Source organism: Patella vulgata, chromosome 9, assembly GCF_932274485.2.
Source record: "Patella vulgata chromosome 9, xgPatVulg1.2, whole genome shotgun sequence".
Classification (NCBI taxonomy): domain Eukaryota; kingdom Metazoa; phylum Mollusca; class Gastropoda; family Patellidae; genus Patella; species Patella vulgata.
This window is the reverse complement of record NC_065887.2, coordinates 22,444,215-22,460,614: the sequence shown is the minus strand read 5'-3', so window position 1 is coordinate 22,460,614 and position 16,400 is coordinate 22,444,215. Positions and strand designations below refer to the sequence as shown.

The following is a 16,400-nucleotide window of genomic DNA, read 5'->3' as shown; positions in this document are numbered from 1 at the left end:
TTTGATTGGTTGATGCTTTGGGACACGATAACTTTAGTTCTAATTAAGTGAGATTGATGAAACTTGGTGTATAGTTTCATTACAGTAATACCTTGACTAAGTTTGATAATGAGCATTTTCTGCTCAGGGTAAGCAGAGCGATACGCAATTTGATTGGTCGAGACTTTGGAAAACAATAACTCTCCTACTTTGATTGTCCCCCGCCTTTCGAAGAAAGCAGGGAACTATTAAAATGGGTTCGTCCGTCTGTCTGTTTGTCTGTCTGTCCGTTCCGCTTATGGTAAGCAGAGATAAACAATTTGATTGGTTGATCTTCGAATTGAGTAAATGTTCATGCTTATTGTCCCCCGCCTTTCGAAGAAAGCAGGGAACTATTAAAATGGGTTCGTCCGTCTGTCTGTTTGTCTGTCCGTTCCGCTTAGGGTAAGCAGAGATAAACAATTTGATTGGTTGATGCTTTGGGACACTATAACTTTAGTTCTAATTAAGTGAGAGTGATGAAACTTGGTGTATAGTTTCATTACAGTAATACCTTGACTAAGATCGATAATGAGCATTTTCTGCTCAGATTAAGCAGAGCGATAAGCAATTTGATTTGCTGAGACTTTGGAACACAATAACTCTCTAATTATTTTCCTATTTCGGCGGGGGACATCAGCCTCACTGTTGGCTTGTTTTTTTAAAAATGGGAATATTTCAGTTTTTAAAATACTTTTACAATCAGAGGTATCCTTGAAATTACATAGTGTAAATATTATGTGGAAGCAAGTTGTTTTAATCTTTACATCAATGTCCTGACAAAATGAGATGGAAAAAGGGAGTTCTGACATAATTCAAAGCATAAAAGGGGTATGAAAAGGCTATTAATTAATATTTTATTGCCCTGTAAGTGCCACATTTTCAAAGATCACCACAAATAATAGATTTACATTCAAAATGTAAAACATTAAGCTGCAAAAAACACATCTACAACATATCCATTTTGGGGTGTGGACTCATTTGGAAGAAATGTCATAGGATTACATGTTTGACCATAAACAAAAAGTCTTAGAAATCCTTGAAATCTTATATGTAACTATTTGTTTGTGTCAAATAAAATGCTCGGTTACAATTCAAGCACAAAATCAGATTACTGCTAATTTGGAGTCAACAAATGTTCAATTGAATATCCAAATATCATCTTCAAGAAAAGGGGTGGGGTGGGGAGGGTGAGCCAGTCTAAATGAAATGAAGACAGAGAAATTTCCCTGCAAACACATAGATTTTACTTTCTCGAGAAGGGAAATGCAACAATTTCAGGTTTTGAAAGATTAAAATTGTGTTAAGCCTGAGGAAAACAGCAGCAAAATGCAGTTCACTCATGTTTTGAAAATTCTAACACACCTAAGCAGAACATAATTAGACTAAATTTCTTAATTTTTAAATTTTTGACAAACACATGAATACTTTTTCAATATCTGACAAACACATGGATCCTTGCCAAGTTATTTAACAATGAAAATAAAGACATACAAGACATTTTGGTTCATTTTACAACAGATGAATAATTAAAATTTTGAAGCAATATTGGGGGTAATCTGAAGAATTTCAGACAATTTATCATGATTTTTAGGCAAAATTGAGTGAAATTATGATACTTTCTTCCCGTCTAACAATTATAATGCAGAAAAAGTAAAAATCATACATTAAAATATTTTCCACTAATTTTGAAAAGTAAATAAACACTGAAAATCACAAAATTTTGACTAAAATCAAAATTTCCCCTCCCAAATTTGTCAAATATTTTTGAAATTTTACCATTTCACATTTTTTACTATCAAAATGCCATATATCACATTTTCTGACAATTTGGAGATCATATCATCAAATTTAGGCCTTTCATCCACTGTCAGGTTGTTTTCATATAGGAGGCAGACCACCATTAATTTCCCCATTGACTTCAATGTTAATTCTGGCCTCTTTGCCCACCTCCAACTTTTCCCCAAATTTTCGTTGGGCTGAATGCTTTCCACTACAGACAGAGGAACAAATGGTCATGTCTTTGCACTAAAATTTGTATGAGGTTGACCACCAAAATTTTGAGATACACAAACTTGAAGAAGCATACTAAAAACATGTAACTAGTTGCCGTACATATCGCCGTAGCTAACCTGATAACCCTCTTATCCTTCCGCCTCAAAATCATGAATATTTACCAAAACCTGGCAGAAAATGTTAATTCAAACCCTCTTCATCCATTCTAGACCAAAAAATCAACACAAATGGGCATGCAAAAGGGGAGAAAAGAGAGAGAGAGAGTATTGCTATAAATAGACGAACTACAATTCGTGGGTACCGAGATGATGAAATTTAATGGTGGTCTGCCTCCGTTTGCAATGGCGACTTGTTTTTAGTGAATTATATTATAATTTCCTGTTTCTATTAATCCTTAAAACATATAAATTCATTTGTGTTTAATAATCTGTCATGTTAAAATTATATTAAATTCAAACCAAAGTCTATGGGATTTAAATTGATCTTATGTGCTTAGTATTTAAATGACCATTGCACCATTTATTAATGATTGAAGAAGTTTATTAAATCAACAATTTGTGGATAGATCTTGCATGTTTTCCAGTTAAGGGATTGGATGCTCTAAAATGCACATTTTAGATCTAGCACTGTAAGTTTTGTTCATAAGATATGACATTTTTTGTTATTTGGGGTGTTCATAAGATATGGCATTTTTTGTTATTTGGGGTGATAAGCTACATTAATCACCCCCCAAAATACCAGTTTTATATACCAATCATGTTTCAAACTTGGCCCAAATAATGAAGGGTGCCGATGACAACAAAAGTCAAATTTTCTCTGTTATGCCTGCATGGATTTTCATTAAATTTCACATGAATAATGCTAAATACAAGCCCAAGAAATGTAAGGGACATTTTTTGGCTAAAGACTGTCTGGGCTTAACTAGTAAACTGTTTTAACATTAACGAGTTAACTAGTTAAAAAAAAAAGTTAAAAAGTCAAAATTTCCATAGAACAAAAATGCATCTACATATGAAAGATATTCATGTTTATCCAATATTTTTAATCATCTTTACTATTTTAATGCAAGAAAACGATTGCAGATGCTGTTTCTTTACATAAAGCCATTCGACTCTGTTCATATTAGTCTATAAGTTGAAAATAATCGTATCTCACAAAGAGATAGATTTCCTTATGAAAACATTAACTTTAAATTAACTACATGTAGTTAAAAAAAGTTTAACTAGTTAATTAGTTAACCAGTAGGCCCTAAACTCCACCCAGCCCTGAGACAGATGGTCACCAAACAAACACAAAACAACGTTTAATATCCATTTAAATCTGTAAATTTATTGTTTTGACTCAGATCAAATAGGAAGTGTCAGTTTAAATTTTTAAAATTTAATGTTTTGAAATTATTTATTTCATCCTACAAATTTAAGATCACGTTATTTTTACTCAGGTAGCTTTATATTTTTTTTATGTGTTTAAATGATTGTACATTTTATCAGAAAAAAATTATCAAGTTAACAAAGTCAGAGCAGTTCACTGATAACCAATTTTGTAAAAACCAAGTGGGAAATGTAACAGTTTTAGTAAAGACACACATAGTTTGATCCAAAATACTTGCTTCTTGCCAAAAACTTGGCACAGAGGTGAATAACTGATCAGATTTCCAGAATGAACTCTTTTATCAGTCTGCCGCCTGAACTATGTAATTCCCTCAATCTACCGCTGTAAACAGTCTCTTTTGTATTATAAGAAAATAATAGCTCAAACCACATGTAAATAACATCCCAGAACACTAGCAAGTAGACAGACATTCTTTCTTCAAATATATTATATTTTAAAAACCAGTATTTAAACTATGTGTTGCATGTTCTTTAATTCAAGAGGATCAAATTCTAAGGGCTTCCCAATAAATAATGTTCATAGTTGAAATTCTGAAGTTTTATGTTTCAAATTTCTAAAAGTCAAATATTCCATACAAAAATTCTCAAAGAGGCAGGTTATACAATAAGGATGCAAAACTTAGGACTGCATATAGGTGTAAGACCTATGATCCAAAGTGCAGTTTCTAATGAGACAGCTTAGACTATTCAATCACCTCTTTTCCTCACCCCACACTTGGAATTGTTGAAGAGTGGATGATGATACTACCACTAGGATTCTCTGGACTGACACCAAACATAATAATTGGTCATGATGTTTTGATTTCAAAAGAAAGAATAGAAGATCTGCATTATTATTCCTTATTTTCGTTTGTTCGTTCCTAGAGCTTTAAGTCCACTTCCACCAAGGGTGGTACCGTAGACAATCCTTATTTTCAAGTTAAAGAGGTTATAAATAGATCTATAGTGAGCAGTCAGCACACCATAGCCATTCTCCAGCTTTATAAATAGGTATAAGTTACATGATATACCACACCTGGTATTACCTACATCTTTTGGTAGAAACATGTTGTATGTTTCATAAGTAACAACAACATATGAACTAAAGCTAGAACTAAACATATACATGTACATCATATTCATATTTGACCACCTTTACCAATTACAGATATCAATTTCCAAAAATCAATCCAACCCAGCAGCTCTGTGGATAAATTGGTCTAATTTTGTATTTTTTTCTTACATGACATAAAGAACCTAACCTATATAATATCATATTCAGAGTAATTAGAGACTCATCTAAATCCAAACACTTATCTACTTTATCAAGCGTCATTAAACTCACTCAAAACTGTACAAAAATATCTGTACAAGCTGTAAATTGAAAGTTAAAAAATGCATATAGATTTGTTTCAGATTTTTGGCTCTTAAAATTGAATTGAACATGCCCGGATGTAACTGTATAATAATGAAATCCTGTCAAATTGAACATTATTTTTTTAGTGGCTTCCAAATATCCCCAAAACTGCTAATTGATTTTTGGGTTGCTATGGATGACTTTTCTCTGTGTGCCACACAAGCATTCTCACAAAAACATCACAGATAAAAACTCAGTGGTTTTAGGTTTTTTTTATATACTGGTATGTGTCAACTATTAAAAAAGTAAGTTATTAAACAAATGCTATTTGTTTTTCAACTGCCAGTGTCTTGTCTTATTAGTTTATCTGGTAGAATTATCAAAGATATGTGTAGATTATTATAGTTTACTGGAATCTGTTTACACAACAATAGATAAAATGGGTCAGCAGAATATATACAGTTTAGTTCCATAAGAATATACATGTATATCTGTTTTATACCTGACTGTATACATGTACCATACTGAATGTAAAAAAAAAGAACTTAATTCCTTTGGAATATATGAATGAAATGTGGTTTAATGAAGGCGAGCTTATGCCATAGAGTGTGCTATGAGAGAGAAATTTTGCCCGGACAGCTATAGAATTCCATCTGTCAGGGGTTCTTTTTACATACATGCAAACATGTACACAGGGACTCAGTTGTTCATCAAATGGTTAGGCGCTGCCCTTGCTAAGTCCTCCATCTTACATCACTGCCAAAGGGGTACCACACTGGAAAATCCTGTGGATCATTTACGACCAACACCGGGTCCACAAACTTCAGCTAACGATAGCATATCATAGAAAGTGTTGTAACTGTGGGTTGTCTTCGTGCTACTGCTGTAAATCTGTAAGCCTCAGAAGTACCACAATAAAATCTAGTTTGGTTGACGTACATATACTCTCATTTTTATAAGCCCACATTGAAATGTGGTCGTATATTGTCGTCGCCCCCGTCCGTCCATCTGACCGGCGGTCCGGCGTCCACAATTGCTTGTCGACACTCTAGAGGCCAAAGTTAATATCCGATTGACTTTCAATTTATACACAGTGTTTAAGGTCATGAGACGAAGAAGCCTATTGATTTTCAGCGATTTCCGATAATTACTGCCAGAGTTATGGCCCTTGATCACTTCAAAAAATCTTGTGGATGCTCTTGAGGCTCAAGTTAATATCTGATTGAGTTTAAATTTATACACAGTGTTTGAGGTCATGAGACGAAGATTCTTATTGATTTTCAACGATTTCTGATAATTACTGCCAAAGTTATTGCCCTTAAGTTATCATCCGATTGACTTCAGATTGATACACAGAGATTAAGATCTTGAGACGAACAAGTATATTGATTTTCAATTAATTTTTATGACTTGAACAGTTAAATCTATGATATTAAAAGCTTTGCATACAAAACGTTAGCATGGGGCAGAACTTTATAAAAACCAAACAAATTCTAATAGTTTTCTTAATCAGTTACTCTTAATCAGATTTTAGTGTATTATAAATGTTTCATTACCGAAAAAAGTAAAAATATGCGACAACCCTTGTTGACTGCCTGGACGATTTAGTTGCTGTGGGCGTATGTTTCGTTGCCTGGCAACCTATCTTTATCGTATTATGTTATTTTATACAATATATATTAGATCAATATTAATAAAGGTAGATATACGCTCGTACAATATATTTTTAAAATCATCTGTTACATTCTTTAGTTAATTATGGTAAATTTACCTTCTATATACCATAGGTAATTAGCTGATGGTATTTATTTATCTACGTACCGGTAGATATAGGTTAGTTGATTGATAGATCATTGTTTTTAATAGAGAAACTGTGTCGTCATGGACTATTTCATGTCTATTATTATAGTACCAAATGTATCTTAATTCACAGTATCTCTTCCACTCTTTCTCTAACTTGAATATTGTTTTAGCCTGGTTCCCCGGGGTTTCATACATGTCCAAAATACTGCTATATATTTACACTTTAGAAATCATCTGCTCGATATTGTTTTGCCCGTATTGTCTGAGGTTTCATACTTGATCCATATTTTATTATGTTCCTCCTCCAACTTGTATATTGTTTTACCCTTGTTTCTCCAGTTTCATTGACATAAGCAAATACTTGCACACTATATAATTGTTAGAGAAGTTTTTCAGCCAGCATTTACAATCTTATCAAGAAAATAAATGTAATTAAGGTTGAAAAATGTTGTATTCAAAATAATTATTATTTAAAATCACTGACATTTGAAACTTAAAAAAAAACACTTGTAAAATCAACCAAATACAAAACCTTACTGTTACAAAAGTACAACAAAATATGTAAGCTGCTTTAGGTATTCAAATAGGTGAGAAAAGAAGTAGTAATACATGTAGGTGTTCTAGACACAGTAAGCATATCCAGTATCAAGTGCAATCTTCCTCAATTCTCTCGTTATTTCCAAATAGTATTGGATATTTTCCTTTGAGAAGCTCACTTCTACATATTTGAGTTCAAATCAGAGAGCTAAAATCAAGAATTACCTCAAGATTTGTCTTGCAACTCAAATATGTCCTGCCTTGCTAGCTCGCATTTTAACCATCTCCCCAACACTTTGGGTTATCAAAACTCTACTTTTTGGTGCTCACATAATATTTAGAAACTTGAGGTCTGCAATTGTCAAGCAATAGCCACTGGCCTTTCAATTAGAATCCCAACATGGACCAAAAAGAACCTTATTAAAACCTGCAAAAGTACTTGAAAACACTTGAAGTACATATATATTAATCTTGTAAAGCTTTACATCAAAGTTTGGCAACTAAGAGAAGATCGTGGTCTATATTTAAATGCGACTAATGTACCTATAATAGCTGTCTATAAGACTCTTTAGTTTATTGTGTGCCTGTTAATGACTCTGCATCTGTTTCTAAAATCTTTTTCAGAACAGCTATACCAATCTTTGATTTTAAGTATATTATTAATTTAGAAAGCAACATTATGATTAATGTCAAGTTTAGAAATTTATTTAAAACTTGGCTTTTATTGGAGGACACTCCCATGAAATAGGTTTGTCGTTACCGGTATATATCAGTGCTCAAATCAATGAATACAGATTAGAGACAGTTCTGATGAATTTAGAAAGTTACATTACAACCTCTGCCAGTTTTAATTGATCTTAAAATAATGTCTTGCAAGAAGGCATGGTAGAAATAATGTTTCAATGTAGAATTACCACCTTGATTTGGAATTAAATAACCTTTTGATCTGTAATTAGTTCCATGTCTTTGAAATCTCACACTTATGTTATTCTTCCATCAAAACCCATAAAATTATATTTATCTCAGCAAAGAACACAGCCTTTGTCTCTTTTAGCATGGAGATTGCTTTCTTATAAAACTTTGACTTCTGGCATGTTGACAAAATAGTTTGAGAAGAAAAATAGTATGAGATAATACGGCTTACTGTAATTTCAACACGTCAGCTTTTAGTTGAAGATTCTCACATTTTTTTTTATTAATCGTTGATGTTCTGATTACAAGCCCAGCTTTCTGCTGTTCTGAGGAAAGGCTTGAACATGATCTGTGAATTGTTTTTAGGATTTGTTTTTATTCAAATTCCATGTGAAAAATGTTCTCAGGAAAGATAATAATTTAAACGTAGATTTTTTTTGATGTCTTAGGGTTTTCTTTGTGAAATATTCCAGTTATACATTGAATGTCACAAACGTTTGCTAACTTTAACTTTTTGTTGTCTGATTAGTTGTAAACAGTGCTGGATGTAAAAAATCATAATGGAATTCTGAAGGAAGTAAAGTAGTTAATAGTAATTAGGACATCAGTTTAATTAAAAAAGTTGGTATCAGTTATTCTTTGAGATAAGATTGAAAATGAAATCGTAACCAGACCGTGGAATTTGATGCTGAACCATGTAGAATTTGAGATACTGTCACTAATATTGCTGACAATTCTAGAGGATAATGGTATATTTATAATACACTCAATGCTATCTGAAGATCTGAAGCATATTTGGTCACAAAGTATGGATTGATTGTAATCTGAAACTAAGTAATAGATAAGTCATTTATTAGTAACTTATATTATCACAAAGCTTGTATGTGATGGGTCTTTTAGTGAATTAGGATTGCATTAAGTGTTGGAACCGTTCCAAAATGGTAAAAATGCTACAACAATAGATAAATAATTATTTTACACATATTTTTATGATGGTAGTTGGTAGCAAAAATGGTTCCATTTAAAGTTTGGTTCCTCCAGTGAACAAAATTCAAGATTTATGATCTGAGATTTTGGATGTATAAGAACAGAATACCTGTAAGAGCATCATTAGAATTTGTCACAATTACCTGAATATTAGTTACAGTAATAATATCTTTTTTCAAGATAATTGGGCATAAGTTCAGTGAAAATTAAAGTTTGACTATTTTGAAAATCCTAATATGTGTATACATGTATATCAATTAATGAAAAGAAAAATGGACTAATAACTTCTCAGCTAAGGATACCTACCAGTTTTGTAATGATAAACGGATAATTATTTGTGTTTGTTACTTAGATGTGATCTAGAGGTTACAAATTACTGTGTTATTGTTTGTTGCGATCTGACATTTGGCCGTAGGATCAGAACCAGATCAACGAGTCTATGATTCAACAAGTGATGATATTCAACCAGAAAATACAACTTTGACATTATCAAATTGATGATGGTGTAAAATATAGGATACTATTGACATACTAAATGATATATATATATATATATTTATTAAGTGGACATTTAGACATTTGTACATAAGTGAAACGGAAACAACTGTTCAGCTAGTTCAGAAAAATTTTTGGATGACTATTTGCGAATGAAATGATGGTTATTCAGATGATATTAAAGTTATTGGGATAAAGTTTAAGTTATTTAATTAATAATTCTGTGATACTTTTGAGATACAAACGTATAGAGATACAGTTATAAACTTTTGTTTTGTACATTTATGCTAGTAAACAATGTGACATGTTATCTTAAACAAGCAAAATAGAAAATATATGCACGTGATACAGAAATCTGACAATTTAAAACTATACAGTAAAAGGATTAATTTTTGTATAAAACAATATTATGTGTAAGTTACCTGAAGTACATTTTGTTTAGTTTGTTACTTGTCAGATGCTTCTATTTGTTGATTAAGTGTTTCAAATATTTGAGGAAGCCTGTCTGTTCAGGTCTTACTTGTTTTAGTAAATACTGGTATAACTTGATTACATGGTTGCAGACTATAATTGTGAAACACTGTAGATGAAATCTCCACCAATCTGTCTTATTTGTGATGCCAGTGCCAACATGTATTTTAAAGACATAATTTTACTGTGTTGGAATATGATTTAATGACACAATATTTATGGTGACTGTTTAGACTGTGTACGTATTCCAATAAATGCCATGGTAACCAGTGATAAGAAAAGATCGAAAAATTACAATCCTATCACTAAGATTTGGAAAATAGTAAAAATGGCTTTTCGAGGTCGGAAACATAAGGTAAGCATAATCATGAATTCAGATTTAAGATAATTTAGTATTTGTATTGATGGAATGTTTATTTCTTATTTTGTTTGGGTTTGGAAAATACTTGTTCTGTACTGAATTTTCTTGTCTTGAAGGAGAGTCATGTCCATTGATTCAATATTTTGCTTTAAAGATTGCACTGGATATAATTTTAGAAGCTTGGTTAAGAGACAACTATTTCATTAGCTTTCTATACAATTTAGGTCACCAATAAAAGCAGCAGTTATTGCATCTACCCAACATGAAAATATAATCATTTGTTGAGTTCCTGATGTTTATTTTCTCATGTCAGCTGGCAGATTGGCACCAGCATATATGTATTTTGATTTAGTTCTGATCATGGATCAGCATGTGTCATACACGTACATGTTCATTTGACAGTTTCAGTGTGATAGTGTCTTAATCAACAAAATTCTAAACATGAAATATGTATTTAGGGTTGGGTAATTATTGAAATGCAAGGGGAAAGGTCCTGATAACAGAAACTTGTTGATATTAAACTGATCCCCTTATGAATTTTTCTTATTGACAATCATTTCCAAAACTCAAAGGTATGATTAAAGTGATTCCTCTTTAATTCTGGAAGAGTTATACACATGAATATTAATTGTTAATCAGTTTTAGATGATGGGTTTTCTCCTAAAATAAACTAACTGTGTGCACATTCTGACAAGCTGCACACAGCTTTGAAATTGCAGATGTTAAGTCTTTGTATTCTAAAATGTCAAATGTCAAAAATGGGGCAGTGTCAGAAGTTAAGTTTATCAATCACAATGTTTTGTCTGAGGTTGAACTTTATGTTACAAGGCCATGTCTTTATCAAGTAAAGCCTTCTATGACATGATATCTGTTATTTAAATAATCGTGATCAGAATTAGAATTAAAAGCAGACTTGTTCGTATCTGTCTCATTTTATAACATTTTGCTCAGTAAGAAAGATAGTATATACATGTAGATATGTCTGAGACAAAATGTTAGCCACAAACTTATTAATTTGATGAAGAATGTGATTTATAGGCACTTTGGAGATCTTTGCAGACCTTCTGGCACTGACTGGCAATCATAAGACCAACTGGAAGGCATAAACAGTTAAAACTTAAAATGTTTCGACTCATTCACTTAAAGCTCTTTGTAGATTTCAATGTTATTTGTTGTCCATGTGCTGTTTATTCAGATTTGTTAAAACAAAATTTCTTAATCCCAAAAGGGATGGGACAGGAAACCTTAATTGGGCAAATTTAGGTGTTTTTGACTTAAGCTCCCCACCGACTTGATGCTTGTTACAATTTGCTCAAATAAGGTGCCTTTGCTGAAAGGAACACGGCAAAGACACCTTTTTTTCTCTCACCCACGCAAAAGACAGCAAGAAAAATTGACAAGGTATCTTGCTTGGATGGTTGTTATTCAGATTTGTTCATGTTGTGCTCCACCCAATAGGAATTGGTTAAACAAATTTATTTATATTCTCACTAAGCAAAATCTTCAATGCAAACATTATCTTCACCGATTGGCCATTAAGGGCCTCTTGTTAAAGTATGTATTAAAGGGATAATAAAATCCATTTGGTTTATTTATTTGGTACAAATTGGTCAAGTTTCAGTTTTTATGCACCATAAACACCTTCTGTTTCTCTACTATCTCTCTGGTGTGTGTACATATTTATCAGCAGATATATGAATATAAGTATTACACCTGTAGAAAATAAATAGTCAGTACTATGGTACATGCAGCTACCAGTTGATTCCATAAACTATTACCATCTGGTATCAATGATATAAAGACCAAATCATGCCCTCCAGACCAATGTTATACACTTTATTAAATAGCAGTCTACCCTACAAGAATAATAGATGCATTACCATGGTTATATAGACAAGGCATGAGAACTGCACTACCAAACAAAGACAGAACACAGAACATACAATAAATGTTTACAATTTTAACTGTAAGAAAATAAAATATGAAAAATATTTCACAAAGAAATAATAATATTTGGTTTAAAGATGCATAAAGATACTGCAGTGTGAGACCAATTTATGAATCTATTGTAGAGTGGATATAGCCCACTATAACTCTTTCTATTTAAAGTTAGCTAAACCAAGCATGGTAAGCTACAGTTAGACACCTTTTACTGATTGGATTTGACTTAAACATTCACCAGTTTTTAACAGCCAAGATACCAAAATGTCATACAGTGAAAACTGCAATTCTGTTTAGTTTCTCATCAATACATACTTTTACTCACTGTTGTTGAAGTCTTACTGCTGACCCCCAGACTCTTTCACTAAATTTTATAGTTCTTTCATGACTTTCAATGTCCATGCTTTTTTTTGTTATTTGTCTTCATTGCAATGTGTGGTGTGGTCCTCCAACACTTACCATTAATAGGGTGACCCATGTAGTGAAACTTTTCCATACAGAAAGTTGGACCGACACGGCGAATGTGCACGCTTCAGTGGCTTGTCTCGAAGTGATTTCTGGCTAACCACGCAGTATGATAATACTCAGCGCTAGAGTCTATGAGACTATAAATAGCCATCGCACATTCAATTCTATTAACTATTACAGCCATAAAGTATCTATTGTTAACGATTCTGAATAGTAGTATTATTTAGCTTTTTGGTTATTACAGCAGCTTTAGAAATTACATTCATTTTATTTTTATACGCCCATATTGAAATGTGGTCGTATATTGTCGTCACCCCCTCCGTCCGTCCGGCGTCCACAAGCAATTGTGGACGCTCTAGAGGCTAAAGTTAATATCCGATTGACTTAAATTTATACACAGTGTTTAAGGTCATGAGACGAAGAAGCCTATTGATTTGCAGCGATTTCCGATAATTACTGCCAGAGTTATGGCCCTTGATCACTTCAAAAAATCTTGTGGACGCTCTAGAGGCGAATATCCGATTGACTTTAAATTTATACACAGTGTTTAAGGTCATGAGACGAAGAAGCCTTTTGATTTTCAGCGATTTCCGATAATTACTGCCAGAGTTATGGCCCTTGATCACTTCAAAAAATCTTGTGGATGCTCTAGAGGTCAAAGTTAATATCTGATTGACTTTAAATGTATACGCAGTGTTAACGGTCATAAGACGAAGAAGCCTATTGATTTTCAGCAATTGCCGATAATTACTGCCCTTGATCACTTCAAAAAATCTTGTGGATGCTCTAGAGGCTAAAGTTAATATCCGATTGACTTTAAATTTATACACAGTGTTTGAGGTCATGAGACAAAGAATCCTATTGATTTTCAACGATTTCCGATAATTACTGTCAAAGTTATGGCCCTTGATCACTTTGAAAATTCTTGTGACGCTCTAGAGGCTAAAGTTATCATCCGATAATAACATGTTTGTTTCTAAATTCAATTTCTTGTTCCAGCTTTCTGTTATGTTTCGTAAAAAAGTAGTCTTGATTATCCCAGCCTGTCAATCAGACGTAGAATGGTCGGTAGACTGGTTAAGCAAGACTAATTTCTAAACAAGGGCATGTAACCTATGTTTTACTCACAAGTGCCCGGAGGTTATGGCCGACACTCGTAACCATCTTTCAGTGAATTATGTATGGATGGTTAAATGGTCATAGCTTATTAAGTACAACATATAAATATTGTGGTGTAATTGTGAGATATTTGGAGATATTTATTTATGGTGGGTCACCCTACCATTAATATTGTCGACCTGGTGCTATCAGTCAAGGTCAATTTCCTTGTTGTTGTAGATGATTTGACCATCGTATAATCTTTACTCCAAAAGCATCTGTAAATTGTAATAAATAAAAGCCTCCCACTACCAGGTCTATAATTAGTTTGTTGATATCTAGATGATTAACTACACTCCTGTATACATGTTTATCATACACTCATCTTATCTAAACCATCAATTTATTAACACCTTTCTTCTTCATTCTTTATTTACAATACCTGTGTACTACATGTTCATATTTTACATTCTGGTCTTCCTCTGAGTCCTCCCCAGTTGTATGTGACATGGAGTAGGGTCGCCTGTCCAACCTTGTGGGTTTTCTCCGGGTCTTACAGTTTCCTCCCACTGCTAAAGACCAGTACGTGCAAGCGAATTATTGAAATAAAATTGAACCATGTGTTAGTTTCGAAATGACCAGTTTGTGTCGAAATGACCTAGTTTGTGTCGAGTGGGCGTTAAACCCCATTTCTCTCTCTCCCCTCTGAGTCCTCTTTTATCCTTGGTAAGAATGGAGCTATACTTGTCATATTGATGTCGCAAAATTAGATTGACCTCAGACTGGAAGTCCTGCACAAGATTATTATATATTTATAAAAATTATAGCACAATCCATACCATTTTTACAAGACGACTAACTTAATGTTTTAGCACTATGTTGATCATATTTACTGTGGCAGTAGAATTACCTACTTGAAAATTTACCCAAGAATCAATTAACATGCCATAAAATTAGTAGTCTCAGTCACCCAGAACCTCCTAGTCTTCAACGTATGGAGCATTGATGGCACGGAGAGTCTGGGACCGTTGTCAATATTTGACGAAAAGTCCATTGCCCATGCGTAACCAGGAATTTGGATTTTAATTTGGTTGATTATCCAGTATCTTTGGCCAAGTCAAGTAAGAGTTGCGCCCCTTCCTGAAATAATTCCGATGGTAACAACAAATTAGGATTAATTTAAAAAACATAATATGGTCCATGAAGAGAGAAATTTTACAATAAAAAAAATTAAGAGTGTTGGATATTAAACTGACAATGCAATCAAATGGATTTTTTGAAACGGCATTCTTAAATTAATTTCACAGGCGTCAACATCTTTTTATAGGACTAGGTTTTTACCTCTCTTAGACTTTGTTTATGATAATGTAAAAATACGGATAATCTAGCCAATGACCTATTATTTGTGATAATGCAAACATACCTTACTAAAAATTACACAAAAAAATTGATTACCTTTACACTTAGCCAAGGCTGACTTTATTTTAGTATGTGAAAGGAATAGATTTGTTAATTTTCTGTCCCAAACCACCATACCATCCAGTATTTGATTGATGAATAAAATTCTCTTATCGATCATAGAAACCTTATGTTGAATAAGATTACAGTGTTTTTAATGATGTTTAATGTGCACACTGTGTCTTAAGGTGACTGGTAATGACTTTAGATGGTTGGTCTCTGGGGAGGGCTTACATGTGAATCCTTACAACTCAGAAACCAGATGGCATAAGTCCATATACTGCATTATCTTTCTGCTGCAATGCCACGCACAAAGTGGGATATGTTTAATTTTATATTTAGTACTTCGGGAAATCACATGGACACATCAAATACGGTCGTAGCTAACAAACTTTGTAACATTTAAACCACGGGGCTGTGGCCTTTGACACCGAGGGTATAGTTATCATTTACCCAATAGCATCAGCTTCCAAAATCTTGGTCCACACTATCACTGCATTTAGCTGAAAGTAGTGCTGAAGTTCATGCCTGAGGCAGGGTATGCTTATTCTTTCTAGAACACCTAATACTACTTGATAAAAACATCACGAAGCAAATAAACTTGGTTGTAGCCAGATCTAGAACTAACATTTCTATTACTTATATATGATGTGTATGGAATTGATATTAAGTTTAGTAACAGGTGATCTTATCTGATAGTAACTGAAAACCACTTATTATTATTATAAAAGATACTAAGTTCTTGCATCTTATCATATACATGTCATCTTTGATAACTCAAAACTTCCATTTAACAGAGAATATTTCTTAAATACAGGCATTTTATCACACAAAAAAAAACACCTAATAAAAATAAATTGTCATTTTATGTAACATCTAGGTAAAATCTGAAATGAAATTGTGGGGTTTAACATCCTAATGTAGATGGGTATACGCCATACAGTGTGCTAGGATGGAAATTTTGCTCAGACATTAGCGTTTTTCCTTATTCTCTATCAAAGTTCAACTGCCAAGGGTTCTTTTACGTGTACGTCAATGTCTATACAATGCCTCTGTTTGTCGTACCATTAGATAGAACAACTAGACGCTGTTCCTTCCCAGTCCCTCC

At 33.0% G+C, this 16,400-nt stretch overlaps 1 protein-coding gene across 2 annotated transcripts in view; it reads left to right on the top strand.

The window, feature by feature from the left end:
* The window catches only part of LOC126831453 (uncharacterized), an 86,487-nt gene that overhangs the window by 37,989 nt on the left and 32,098 nt on the right, over positions 1-16,400 (top strand). The window lies entirely within an intron of this gene.